The sequence below is a fragment of the Bombus vancouverensis genome, unplaced genomic scaffold (genome assembly GCF_051014615.1).
Source record: "Bombus vancouverensis nearcticus unplaced genomic scaffold, iyBomVanc1_principal scaffold0052, whole genome shotgun sequence".
In the NCBI taxonomy this organism is placed as follows: Eukaryota; Metazoa; Arthropoda; class Insecta; order Hymenoptera; family Apidae; genus Bombus; species Bombus vancouverensis.
The window spans coordinates 204,048-218,244 of NW_027468943.1; the positions used below are offsets into that span (position 1 = coordinate 204,048).

General features: G+C 41.9%; 1 pseudogene; it reads right to left on the reverse strand.

Moving 5' to 3' along the window:
- Positions 1-12,618: 12,618 nt before the first annotated feature.
- On the reverse strand, positions 12,619-14,197 carry LOC117162641 (glutathione S-transferase-like; annotated as a pseudogene).

A 14,197-nucleotide genomic window follows, 5' to 3' on the forward strand; every position in this document is an offset into this window, starting at 1 on the left:
TGGCATCATCGGGACGGAAAAGGCATTCTCACTCGCGATCTCATTGATGAAAGGAGTAACTCTCTACGACCAGTGAATATTACGCGTCCGACTTAGATTTTGTGAGTACGTTCATCTATCATCCCGTCGACCGCGGATTCGTTATTGAACCTAGGATTATTGTCATTAGTTTCTCGAGTATCTAATCACCACGGTTACTTGTCCGGTTCTATGGTAATCCTATTTGCACTAGTCAATGTCTTCTCTATTGCATAACGACAACGTGTAACCCTAACGAAGATTCGTTTCACGCCCCTAACCCTAATTCTAATGTAAACCCGACATATTTATTCATATAATGTATGCTACTCGTTCTTTTTCCCTTGTTTGGTTTGAAGATCACCAGCGTATGCTAACACTCACATATTATATTACTCCTCCTTTTACTTATTCACCGCTATCCATCATAGACACCATCACCAATGAGCCGTTAATGCATCACACACTTTTTTATCCTACGCTGCTGCTGCTGTACTCGAGTTAATTTAACAGCTATTCCCCTACAACTTATAATGCCAATATTGACCGCCACGCTTCATGTTTCTCCCACTTTAATTGTACTCAAACGATCATATGATTATAATCCTTGTCGCCTCCATATGCATACACTCTGATATCGTCTCAATATTATTCCACTCACACCCCCTTGTAATTCACCACAATCCTTAGCAATCCTGCTTGCATTTTCACACGCATGTATCATCGTATATTGTCAAACACCTAGCTAGCGAGAGCGATCCACCAACATGTCCGCTCTCAATTGCGTCGCGAACCAGACTTCTGTCTATAACCTACGTTCACCTTAACATGTGACTCGTAGTTATTCATTTGTTATAGTTCCCGAACCGTAATTACACTTTATTTCAATTCCTATCCTAGTCAAATTCTAATTTCTATTTCCTTTAATTTAGCCAATAGATTAACTTAATATTAATTTAGCTCACTTTAACTTCAATTAAAATCCACTAAACGCTTACTCACTCAATAACATTAATTGTTATATCGATTTTAGCCCCGCTACGCCTTCCAATTTAGCCTGTGACTTCTTGCATCCGTTAAATCCTCTCATCTTATTCAAGTCAACAATAAACTAAAATCACTGTACGTACCCACGACACCCTAATTCATCTCAAATGGGAATTATCCATCACTATCTAGCTCGTTAAAAATTGGTATTTCTCATGTTTCCTTTAAACCAATTCCACCCACGATATGACACATCTACCCCTAACCAACTACTATTACAACTAGCCTTATGCTCACGAGCGGGAGCTCGCGGCAAACACGTCCGCAAGCAACGACGTCTCGAATCGAACTCCAGTTTTGCTGCTAATTAAACTCGGTTGTCTGATTTCTAAGATTTTATGTGTTTTACACGATACGTCGATCTGCACATTTTTCCTAATGATAATGATATAATGATTTTCTGTCTGTAAGGGTACGAACGTCGATTCTTCCAACTTGAATACAGCAGTTGGGCAGGTTTTGACTGTCTGTTGATTATTAATTAATTCGATTCTACATTCAGGTGAACTGATTCTATTGTGACTTGACTGAGTTCCCTTACAAATGTCGATGATTGCCGTTCGTTTATATATGTTTAAGTAGTGGCTATCGACAAAGGTGTATCGTTCTAAGCTGATTAGTATCAGTTTCTACTACAGGTGCGATAAATACAGAGTTTTGCTTGAAAGGTATCGGATAAATTTTTATTATTTTCCATTCGTTGTTTTCTGAAAACGATACAGTTATCGTATATATGAGTTTGTTATCATTTGTCCATAATTTTAGTTTACTTAGATCTAGAATTAGTAGAAAGTTTTGAACTGAAAGATCGATATGATTACTCATAAAGTTTTGCTTCGTTATTTGGTCGAGTGTTGTTAAGAATTGTTTAGGTTCCATAATTTGCGGGTTTATGATTCCTTGTTTTCCTGATACTACAGTGTTAAAAATTTAGTCGATGTTAATATGGAGCTCCGATATGGTAGATTCAGTCCGAATTAGTAAAGAGATCAATATTTCGTTTTTCTCGTTATGGTTTTCAATCTTGCGTATGACGTTGCTAACGTTTTCGAGTTGATTCGTCTTAGCATAGTCTAGCACGCGTTTGATAAGTGCGGTTTGATTACTGAGGATCGTTTTTATTTTATTGTTGGAGTCAAATAATGTGTAGAGGATGAGTCGAGTCCGTGATGATTGTGGTTGGTGGCTGTAGATGTCGCTGCTGGGGGTACTGCTATATTTTCTTCCTATTTAGAATCGTGGAATAAAAATCGGACTTCGGTCGCCGGGATTCGATCCCGCGTTCCGAACGTTCGTAACCTTTTTTTTTTTGTACGTTGAGAAATCCTCATGGACACTCCGCTGCTGCAATAATCGCGTAACAGCAGAGTAGTGTCGGACTCCTACCGACTAAAACTCCACGATGACCATCTTATGCGCGTGACAGGGGTGCTCCAGGAACTTCTTATGAATTAACTTCAGTTGCACCCCCTTCTCGCGTTCTCTTGTTCGAGCCGGCTATTGAGTAGGCGTTAGGGGGAGGTCGTTGCTCCTAGCGCTGTCACTTCTTCTGGTCGTAGTCCGTTGGGGTGGTGGCGGGGCGGCTCTGGGTCGTCTGACTGCCATCCTTCTCCATCGTCTTATCCTGCAGGGGTGAGAGTTTTTTTTTCTCTCCCTTTCCGCTCGCTCCTTCGCGAGCATAACTCGCTCGCAGAAGAGGCGGACGGTCTTGTATTCCTGTGACCCTCTCAACATCGCTTCTACAATCGCTGAGGGTGTCAACGTTTCTCCTATGGCGTGCCGCAGGGCTGCGCTGTGTCCCTGCCCTCTCCGCAGCGGTGGCAGGTGTCTGTCGTCTCTCGCCTTATTCTCTTCAAGAACTCACCGAACACGCCGTGTCCGGTGATCACTTGTGTCATCCTGAATGTGAGTGGGAGGCCGTGGCGGCTCCTACATGCCTCCCAGTTTGGTAGGACCGCTTCCGCGCCTCGGTGTTCGCTTCTCCCGTTGATCAGTTGGGATCGCCACAGGTTCCATGTGTCCTCCTCGGCGGTTCCTGTGTCGTTTGGAGCCGCCTGCTCGGTGGGGTCTTCTCCCGGATGCCATTCTCTCCGGCGGGTGTATCTCTTTTTGAGCGCCAGCGCCCGCAGCTCCCACGGGGGGGGGGGGGGGGCGCGGCTAGGGTGGACGCCGACGCGTGAGACACCGTCCGGTATCCCCTAATGATTCTGATGGCGGTCACTCTGTGCAGCCTTCTCAGGAGCAGAATGCTGCGACGGCTTGCCATCAGGTCGTCCGCCCATACTGGGGCCCCGTACATCACTCTTGACCGAACGACGCCCTCGTAAAGTCGGCGCACCGCGTCTCCGGCCCCGCCGATGTTCGGTAGTAGGCCGCACAGGGCATTGGCAGCCGCTGACACCTTCGGGATCAGTGAGTCGAAGTGCGGCTCGAACGTCCACTGGCTGTCGATGGTGAGTCCCAGATACTTCATCTGTGATCCCACCCGGACGGTTTTACCTGCTATGTTTATGCATAGGCCGGGCGGTGGTGTCCCTCGCCTCTTCCTGTCAAAGAACCAGGTGGCCTCCGACTTCGCACGGGAGACTCTCAGGCCCAGTTCGTTCACGGCACGGATCGCACAGGCCGTTGCGATTTCGCCAATGCGCAGCGTCTCGTGCCAGTCACGACCCTCGACCAGGATTAGGGTGTCGTCCGCATAACATATCATGGCCGCGCCTGGGGATAGCGGGCATCGCAGTACCTCGTCGTACGCAACGTTCCATAGTATGGGGCCCAGCACCGAGCCCTGCGGGACGCTACGCTCGACGGATCGCTTTTCCTCTCCTTCCTTACTGGTGTAACACACCCACCTGTCGTCGAGATAGGCTCGGATCAATCGGACGAGGTAGCTGGGAACCTCGAAGTGCTCCAGGGCCGTCACTATCCTGTCCCATGGCATGGTGTTGAACGCGTTGACGATGTCCAGGGAAACCGCCAGCGCCACGCCTTTCCGGGAGACCATGTCCTCCGCAATCGCTCGTACGCGTCTGACCGCGTCAATCATCGAGCGCCCCTTCCGGAAGCCGTACTGGCTTTCGCGCAAACCTGGCACTTGGCCCGCTATGTGTCGTTCCAAACGGGCGGCGACTACCCTCTCGAGTAGTTTGCCGACCTCGTCCAGTAGGCATATCGGCCGGTACACTGACGGCGAGGTCGTCGGTTGGCCCTCTTTATGGAGCAGGACCAGTCTCGTCGTCCGCCACGCCCGGGGGTAGACTCCCTCCCTCAGGCATCTTGTGAAGAGGTGCCGGAGTCTGGCGGCCATGACCCCCATCACTTCCCCCCAGATCCGGCCAGGGATTCCGTCCGGGCCCGGTGCCACGTTGCGGGAGGTCATTCTTCTGGTAGCCTCCCATATCTCCTCCTCCGTGACTTCCCAGTCGTCCCTCCATTCCAGCGATCGTGTCGTTTCCCGTGGCCGTTCCACCGCTCTGTTTTCTTGTGGGGGAAAGAGCGTTCCGGTGATCCGCGTCAGCAGCGCAGGTTCCATCTCCGTCGTTGTCAGGGGGGCCTTCGCGCGTAGTTTCTGTGTCACCGTCCTGTATGGCCTTCCCCATGGGTCCGACTCGACTGTTTCGACCAGTTCGGACCAAGCACGGTCCTTCGCTTTTTTAATTTCCTTTTGTAGCGAGCGCCGTAGCGCGCGGTACGCCCGGTAGCGCAAGGAGACTTCTTCTTCGTCGCGTCGTCGCCAGCGGCGGGCCCTTAGGTACTGTCTTCGGGCCCGGACACATCTCGTCCTCAGTTCCGCGATGTCGGGGTTCCACCAGTAAACTGCTCCGCTTCGCACCGTGCCCGGTGTGGCCCGTGGCATGGATGCGTCGCAGATTGCTGTCGTGGCTTGGCGGAGGTTCTCGGCCTCCTCTTCCACGTCTGCTTCGGTCGTCGTTGTCGAGGCCTCCCAGCTCCAAGCTGTTGCTATAGCAGCCGCTCGGAGTAGATCTTCATTCCTTTCTTTTATTTTCCATCTGGGCGGTGGGCGCGCGCGCCTCTCCCTCGGCGGGCCGTGCCCGTCGTTTGTCGTCGGCATTCCAGGTACAGGTGCGACCACCTCCATGAATATGTACAGGTGGTCCAACACCTTGGCCTGTAATACCTCCGACACCGTGGTTTCCTTCTCCTTTTTCTATTCTCTGCAGTCGTTCCTCCAGTCGGTGCAGCAAGGATCTCATCTCCTCTGCATGGTGTTTGACTGCAGCGAGACGCGCCCTGTAGCTGCTCTCATCCGCGGTGGGGCGCGAGGCCGGCTCTTTTCGGAGTGCCTATACCGCCGCCTCCAGTGTTGCTATGCGTCTTTGCGCCATAGCGAGTGCGTTGGTGAGTAATGTGTATCCTGAATCAATGTCGAATGGAAATTAGACAGTTCTATAAAAATAATCCTTCTCACGATTCCACAACTTTATAGCTTAATTAAATACAATTCTTCGGCGATATAATTACAAATACATTTACAGGAATTGTGTAATATGATAAATATCTCGTTAAAGAAATTGAAATCGTAAACTATAGATTCTAGTATTCTTTCACTTTCATGTTTCCTATGAGCCCTTCAATCGCTAAATATTTTGCAATGAAACACGTATTATTAAACAACATAATCATACTAAATTAATTTAATGTGACTATTTATTATTATTATATAATAACACAGTGATGAAAGAAATAAACTGGTCAAGTAATCTAAGGGACGATAATACGTATCTATGTCAGTGACAGTGAGAAAAATTCAGATATCTGTACTTAAGTGATTACACTTATAAGTATCATTATATATTATATAAATATGATATTTCGAATGGTATCATTTATCACTCATTAAACAAGAGTGTCATATCCAGAGAAATGATTTTACATATCTTAATCTTTGCTTTGATTACGATAGTAATAATTTCTATCAAACTTGATGAGGAAGATACATGAATAATTATCTAAAAGCTGAAAATCTTGGCAAATTCATTTGTACATAAACTAACAGGAGTGAATTTTAAAGATACACTCTGCTCTCAACAATTAAAGCTGTCTTGTCGCAACAAAGTTTCAATAATTTTTTATGGACAACATGGCCCAGTTTGCACAAAGACTGCAGTTGCTAAAAGTGACTACTAAAAGTTTCTATCCTCTAAATTCTATCTACGATTCTATAATCTAAAAACTGACTTTTGCAAACAAACTGTAACATTCGCTTAACGGAAAGACATACGTATCTTGTTTGTACTCGTCTTTTCACAATGAATTCTTGAACGTCTGTCTCTGTGGTGAGACAAATGCAAAGTCATCTCATCAGTTACTCACCTTGCTTCAAATCTCCAAGAGTATCGACGAGCTCGTCGCATATCATCGCATCCCATTCGTCCTTTCCCATTAGATCGTACTTCCTCGCCAAGTATCGCGCCACAGCGTTACTCTGCGCTACCGGTTTCCCGTCTATCTCCAGCACAGGCAGCTTTTTATAAGGCATTGCTAAGAACAAACATGGCTCATATGAACACTGTGTAGAGGGAAACGATCGATAGGAAATCACAACACAGCTTCCGAGGCCGTTGCGTTCTTGTGAATAGATGAATCGAAATCATTTCGGTTTTAATCAACATGGCCTAGTAAAGAAATACAGAAATGTCTTCTTTCTCCTTTTTTTCTTTTCTTACGATTACGATGGACAGGGTATCGCGTGTTTTTGACTGTTGGGAAGAACCTAAAGTTTTTAAAATCAAGGATAAAAGATAATACCAGACACGGAAAAAATATTAGAAAATGTACACGGTTCTTGTAATGAAAATTGAAATGCAAGGAATATGAATCGAATGTCTCTTGCGAACGTAATTTTGTGTTTTACACCGACAGGATTGATTTACAGACTTACGTTGATTTTTGGTTTCTCTATCTGCAAGCGACATATAAGATTATATCGAAGACTATGCTGCGTAAAACTTTTATTATACTATTTACGATAGAAATGTCGCAACGGAAGATCGAAATTTATGTCTGCTTTGTTCTTTCGACTTTTTAGCTATGTTCTTGTTCATTTCCGAACTGATTTCAATTTTTTATCCTTTTTTTCCGACAAGTCCTAAAAAGTTTTTAAATTAACGAGAAACGTAGAAGTAATTTTGTATTCCTATTTTAAGTCACCTATTTACGGTTTTCTCAAAATATTCGAAATGCTTCGATTCATTGAAAACAATAAAGATTGCAACACAAAAATTCGAGAATCGTAAGTGAATTAAGTTGGTATTCGATAAACACGATATTACGGAAGCAAAACTTAATGAAAAGTTCGACTTTATTCCGTATGAAATTTTACTTTAAGTAAGTTTAGCCTGCACGTGAAACGAAAGTTTTATATGCAGAAAAGTTTGAGTAAATGGTAGATATCTGAGAGTTGAACGATGAAAGTAAAAATCGATTCTTCACGCTTACAATCCTTGTATTCAGGCCAGAGTTCTTCGGGGATCCTCTCGTCGGTATACTCGATGCCAGTATATGCAAATATGTACCGTATATGTTCGGCACGACCACGGGCATTGAAGTAGATTAGTTTGTAGGTATGTTCGTCGCTCATTTTCCTTGCTCTATCAACTTATCGAGAAAAATGTTACAATTAACTCGTGTAATTAACAGACTGTGTGCGTGTTTGTGTGTAGGGAGAACAATTTATTTATAGATGGAATAATTCGTATAATACGCAAAATAAATCATTTAGAAGGCTGGAATATGTGTTTTTGAAACAATTAATTATGTCGAAAAACATTTCAAACGAGATATAATTATGAAAAAAATAATAATTAAATATATGTAAATGTATGTAATAATAGTTAAATGTATGTAAATGTAATAATTAAATGTAATTAGTTGTGAAAAAAATAATAATAAAAAATAAATAAATGTAAAAAAAGAATTAAATGTAATTAGTTTCTTTTTACGCACGCGATATTATTGGCGATATATGAAGGTCAACTTTATTTTTTTAAATAGATATATTTATACATATATTTATAGATATAAATACATATATTATATAGATATAATAGTATATATAATATATATAATAATATATATGTCGAGTCTGAATCTCCGAGTCCGAGCTCGAGGCGCCCTCCCGGGGAGGGCTCGCGGGAGGGGTAGCGGTTCTGCGTTGAAGTTCTCCATCGTCCGGTCGCGCGTGGGGTACCTTTATTGTCGATAGTTACACTAGTGACGAGGGCCTCAGGTTTGATAACAAATCCGTGACCAACGGGAGGACAGGTTCCCTTGCTCTAACTCACACGTGCACCACTCCCTGCTCGTAAGGCACTCGACTTCCGTCACCGATCAGCTCTCTAGCAAGACTGCTCGTCATCCCAACGACGCCACCGAAACAAGACTCCGGTCGAGTGTCTCAGTACACACGATCCTCCGATCGACGTACGATTGCTATCGGTTTGGATACTTGCGATTGTTTCGTTATGGCTATATTAGGCTCTAGGTTGCAAGGTTAGGGTGTTGTCCTGAAGTTCCAGAGGGGCCCCGGCGTCCTTTCGTCTCCGACTCGGCCATTCTGACACTTACACGTCCTCGTGTGTGGCCTGCTGGCTTAGTCTACCCGTCGGGGCTTCCACCACGCAGGTGTCGTGTAAAATTAAGGTAAAAATAAGGAACTTGTTAATTTCCGAAAAGGAGATTAAGTTCTTTTTATTTTTTTTACTCAATTTATACAATTCTTTCGGTTCGCGATGATACACTTTCGATACTTGGATTAGTTAAGAATTTTTTTATTAGACTGACTGGATGATTTTGAAGGGAGCATTTATATTCTTCCATTCGTTGGAGTGGGAGAAGGTTTTGTTTATACTTAGTGTAAAATTCGGAGAACGGCTGGAGTGATCGAATGCCACTCAGGCGGCTGAGAACGGGTGCTGACCGGACGGTCACACGCGATAAGGCGTTCGGAATTTCGGTTTGTTATATACAGTTGCTCGAATTTCGTCTGTGACACAGGCATCGACCCGGCGCTCGTCCTCGGGGCAATGTTTTTCTTCTCGCCGCGATGGACAGCGATACGCGATGTGTCCCGGCATGTGGCAGTGAAAGCACAACGCTTTTGGTGGGGCAGCCGGCCGGCTTTCCTCCGGGCGTCGGGGGTCCTCCTTCGGTTACCACTTCGCCCTCTTGCGGCATTCGAATGTCGGATGTCCGTAAATACCGCAGTGGCCACACCTGGTCCAGGGGGCGGGTGACCTGCCTCGTTTGTTTCCGGAGCTCGCTAATGACCTCCACGGCGGGGGCGTTGGCCACTCCGTGTATAGGAAGGGCTTCATTTCTCTTTGGAATTGTTTCACCGACGTGATGTCACTCGTGAGCGCTAATCGTTTAAAACGTTCATCGCGCGAGCCCAGCAGATGGAGGGCGGTGGCGGCGAGTACCTCTTCCCTGGTTGAATTTCGCCACTTCGACCCCAGGAGGGTGATGATACGATTTCCGTACGCTCCTGGTGTTTCGCCGTCCCGCGGTAGTTCCTCGGCTACCTTGATTAGCGACGCGGCTGCTACTTCTTGGCCACCGAAGTGCGCGGCGAATTGTTCCTTAAAATCTGGCCAGGTGAGCTCGTCGCCGTTCATTATCTGCGTAAGCCAATACGCTGCCGGACCCTCTAGGGTACGGTTTAGGGCAGAATACAGTGCGCTGTTTTTCAGGGGGTGGTCCCTCATGAGCAGGCCGATGGCTGTGCACCAGGCGGCTGGATCTGCGTCCGCGGCTTCGGGGTTGAATCGCGGTAGCGATACCCAGGTTGCCCGGTGTCCTTTCTTCTTCTTCTTCTTCTTCTTCCTCTTCTTCTTCCCTAGCGACCGCTTTAGTGCGCGCACGATACTCTTACGATCCCGTGCCGACAACGTGTGTTCGGATGCCACTTCTGATGTCGAGTCTGAATCCGAATCCGAGCTCGAGTCACATTCCGAGTCCGAGCTCGAGGCGCCCTCCCGGGCAGGGCTCGCGGGAGATTGCGATTCCGTGTTGGAGTTCTCCATCGTCCGGTCGCGGGTGGGGTACCTTTATTGTCGATAGTGACACTAGTGACGAGAGCCTCAGGCTTGATAACGAATCCGCGGCCAACGGGAGGACTATCATATAAAAAGCAACAGGATACACGAAATAATATAATTCTGACTAGGACAACATAAACGCAAGAAGTGTTGATATTGAAAAAAATATTTACTTTTGTATATAAATATTTTCATATTTAAAAAAGTTTCCGGAAGCAGGAAGATTTACAAACAAATAATATCATAAACCGAATGTTTCATGATCCTTTTCTAATTAGAGTGTGTGACAGCATGTGAGAACGTTTCTTAAAAATATGACTTATTGCAATTACTTAATCGCAATTATAAACGATTAAGACCTTCTCACAACGAGGCAATCTATCCAAAGTATAAAACTCGTTATACTTGATGAGAAAACAAATCTCTACTTAGGTTTCATTTCGTTTCATCGCGTTCATAAAAAGTGAATTTGTATGAACACATCGTGCAATTTAGTAATTAGGACCGTTGATCTCGCTGCAACATAGATGGATAGAAAAAAGCCATTTAAAATGATACAACGTCGGGAAGACAATTATGAAAATTATAAATGGAACACAAGATAAAATTGTTTAAGATTAATTCTTCTTTTTTTTTTTTTTTTTAATCGCGAGTGTTTGCAAACGAAGTTTCAATCTGTTTCCAATGATAGCAATGAGAGGAGGATGTCTATGAAAGTTATAAATGCGATATTGAATAACATTTCTGCGAGTGGGTTTGTTTTTCGTTACAAATGTTTTTTAAACGAATCTGCAATCTGTTGGAAACAACGGAACAGTAACGGGACGACTGATAGGGAAATAAAAAAGATCGCGTTTTATTTGAACAGACAAATCTTTGAAATCTATTCGAAAGTCTATTTGAAATGGTACGAGCTCGAAAAGAACGGTGAATACTATAGAAGAAGGATTAATTAAAATTCTTATTAATCTGTACGCTTTGAACATGTACTGTACTGTACGTCTGACATGAATATTGAGTATTACCATTATTGTAATTTAATTTTTAACCGATCCTGAAAATTCCTTAGAACGTAAAAAGTATAAAATGTTACTGTGCATTTCAAGATTAAATGCACTGTAATTTAGAAACAGTTATGAAGCGGAAACAAATAATTTATTCAGAATAAGAATTTTACGTAATCATGTTAAAAAAAAACGTACTTATAACGCGTTTAAACTCCAAATATGTAAAGACAATAAGGGAAAAAAATTAAACGAAGAATCGTATTTTTTGTAAATTCACACAAGATTTTATCGAAAAAAAAATTAAGATTTTTTGAAGAACGTACAAGACGGAACACGAACAATAAATAAGGGATGTTAAATACAAAAAATAGATTGAAATTTAGATTATGAAATATAAAAATAATGATATTGCATAATTTACAATTATTTTCGATAGCTTACGTCAGTATGTTGGAGTGTAAACTATAAAATATTCAAAAACTGATACCATTTAGACATAATTTAGAAAAACAATAAATTGCGGAAACCGATAGTTAAATCTCGATACGATCGATACTCCAAAACTCTAATCCTAATAATTACTCAACAATAATAACCGATAATTCATGTTGATTAATGTTTGAACTCCGTTTTTTTTCTGTATGTGTATACAAATTTTGTACAGTTTGATAAAGCGAAATTAAATTATCATCTTTTTGTACTACTTCAAACATTGAGATTTGTCATCTTCAAGGTCGATCACACATATTTTCATATTGCGGAGTTGCAAGGGTAATTAATTTTGCAATCGGTTTTCCTTTGATATAGATGTGAATACAAACAGCCATTGATTGACAATATACCGAAGCAATTCTAGTTTAATTTGAAGTCATCGATCCTTTGATATTTTTGGAAGAATAGTAAAAGTACAGAGAAAACAAGAAAAAATGGCGTTAACTAAAAGATAGCTCCAATGTATCTCATAAATATTATCTATGTATCATTTGTAAGATGTAAGTGACCAAGATATCGAATTATACAAAAATTGTATGTAATGATTAATACTTGAACGTTACTTACATTTATGTACATGAAAATTTGATCTTTTATTAACTAAGTTATTGATCGACAAAATGACTTCCTACATAATTCTCCGCCTGAACTGAAATGCATATTTTTTTTACGCAAGCCTTATGTGTAGCTAGCAACGAGCAACCAGATTAATTACTTTACACACGGTCGTATCTTGTTTGCTGTAGGCGAGTTCTCTCGTGTAATCAACGAAGTACTCAACTTTAAAGCGATAACAGAAGAACATTATTGTATCGATAAAAATCATGCTTTCTTCAAAGAAATATGTAACTCGTATTTTTTTTAAAGCAACCCTCATAACGTATTGAATAAAATAATCATACATTTTTTTTTGTTCAACATTTGTAAAATACGATATTATCAAGATCACCAAGGAGGTAATCTTCAATTCTTAATGAATATAATAAAAAACATAATTAATGATTGTTTGATGGTTTTATTATTATCTCTATAATACAAAAGCACAACATCGTGTCAACAGTTTATATAGTTCGTATGTTTCTGTAGGAATACACAAATAATAGTTCTCTGTCACAACGTAATCTAAAGGGAAAACCCTAACTAAATGACAAAAATATCGGTAATAGCTGGAACTAATGAATGTTAAAAGCAATCAGTATATTCCATACAAACTTCCATCAACACGATTCGTTCTTCGTTCTCTCAACACACTAAGACCGCAATCTTTAAACGCTTATAAAACCATAAGCAATCGTGAAGTTTAGAATTCGCTAACTGGGCGTCTCTCAATCCAGTTTTTGATCTTGGGCAGAAGGAGGACCTTTTTCTCCAGCAGCTTCAGATTCTCGTAATTCTCGATCAGATCAGACTTGTACATAAAGTTCAAATAATCGAGCAGAGCAACGAATGTTAAATCAGCCCAAGAGAGAGTACCATCGTAGAAGTAGCCGTCATTTTCCTTCACTTGCTGGTCCAAACGTTCTAAAATGAACGGTAGCGTCTCTTCAGCAGCCTTGCGTTTTGCAGCTTTGACCTTCTCGTCCTCCTCATAGCGGAAGGCGGCAATTTCTGAAAATTTGTTTTCAGTTAAATACTATTCGCTAATGTTATACTAACTTGAATACAGTCTTGTGCGAAATTTAAATGATACTGAAGATAGAATTACAATCCTTTTTAATCCTTTGTCTTGTATTGTTGACATACGTGTATCGTTCGATTAAATCAAATATTAAATCGGATTTCAACTAATAAATACCTGAACAGATATGTACTATCTGCTATCAAGATTCTCATAAGATTTATGCAAAACAGCACTGGATACTCACTATGACGAATATCATGAATAGTATCAACAGTGGCATCAATATGAAGATTTGCCCAGTCAGTCTTTCCAGCTAAGTCATATTGTTTGGCTAAGTAACGGCAAATAGCTGTAGACTGAGCAACCTTCCTTCTATCAGCTACGAGCATAGGAAGCAGGCCATAAGGAGTCACTAAAAACATACAACTAATAGAATCAAAGATTCTATCGAACAAACAGATTATGATGCTTCTTAAATATCTAGCTTCCTGTTATCTGTTTTGGAAAGATATAATTTAATTTATTGATAATTTATCAGCAAACAAAAGGCATTGTCTCCTTAACAATACCTATTGTTCTCCCACATATCTTATAGAGCAATGGAGAGTAAACAATAATCTCTGTTATACTCTGCATAATTGTATTCTACTTTATTTAGCTACTTTAGTTAAATTAGGAAAGATGAGATTTAAGAAACAGAACTTCTTTAAATTTTAAGCTTACAGGGCTTTATTTCTGGCCAGTCGTCCTTTTTGATACGTTCATCTTCAAATGGAATACTAGCATAGCTGAAGAAGAACGGATTGGTTCTGCCAATGCCGTAACTGGGAAGTAAGTCAATTTATAGAGCGGCATCTTCCTGGAAGTATAATATATACAAAGTAAAAACAAAGAATCATTGATGACAAGAATTATATTATTACAAATTATGAAGTATAAGACAATTTAAGTAA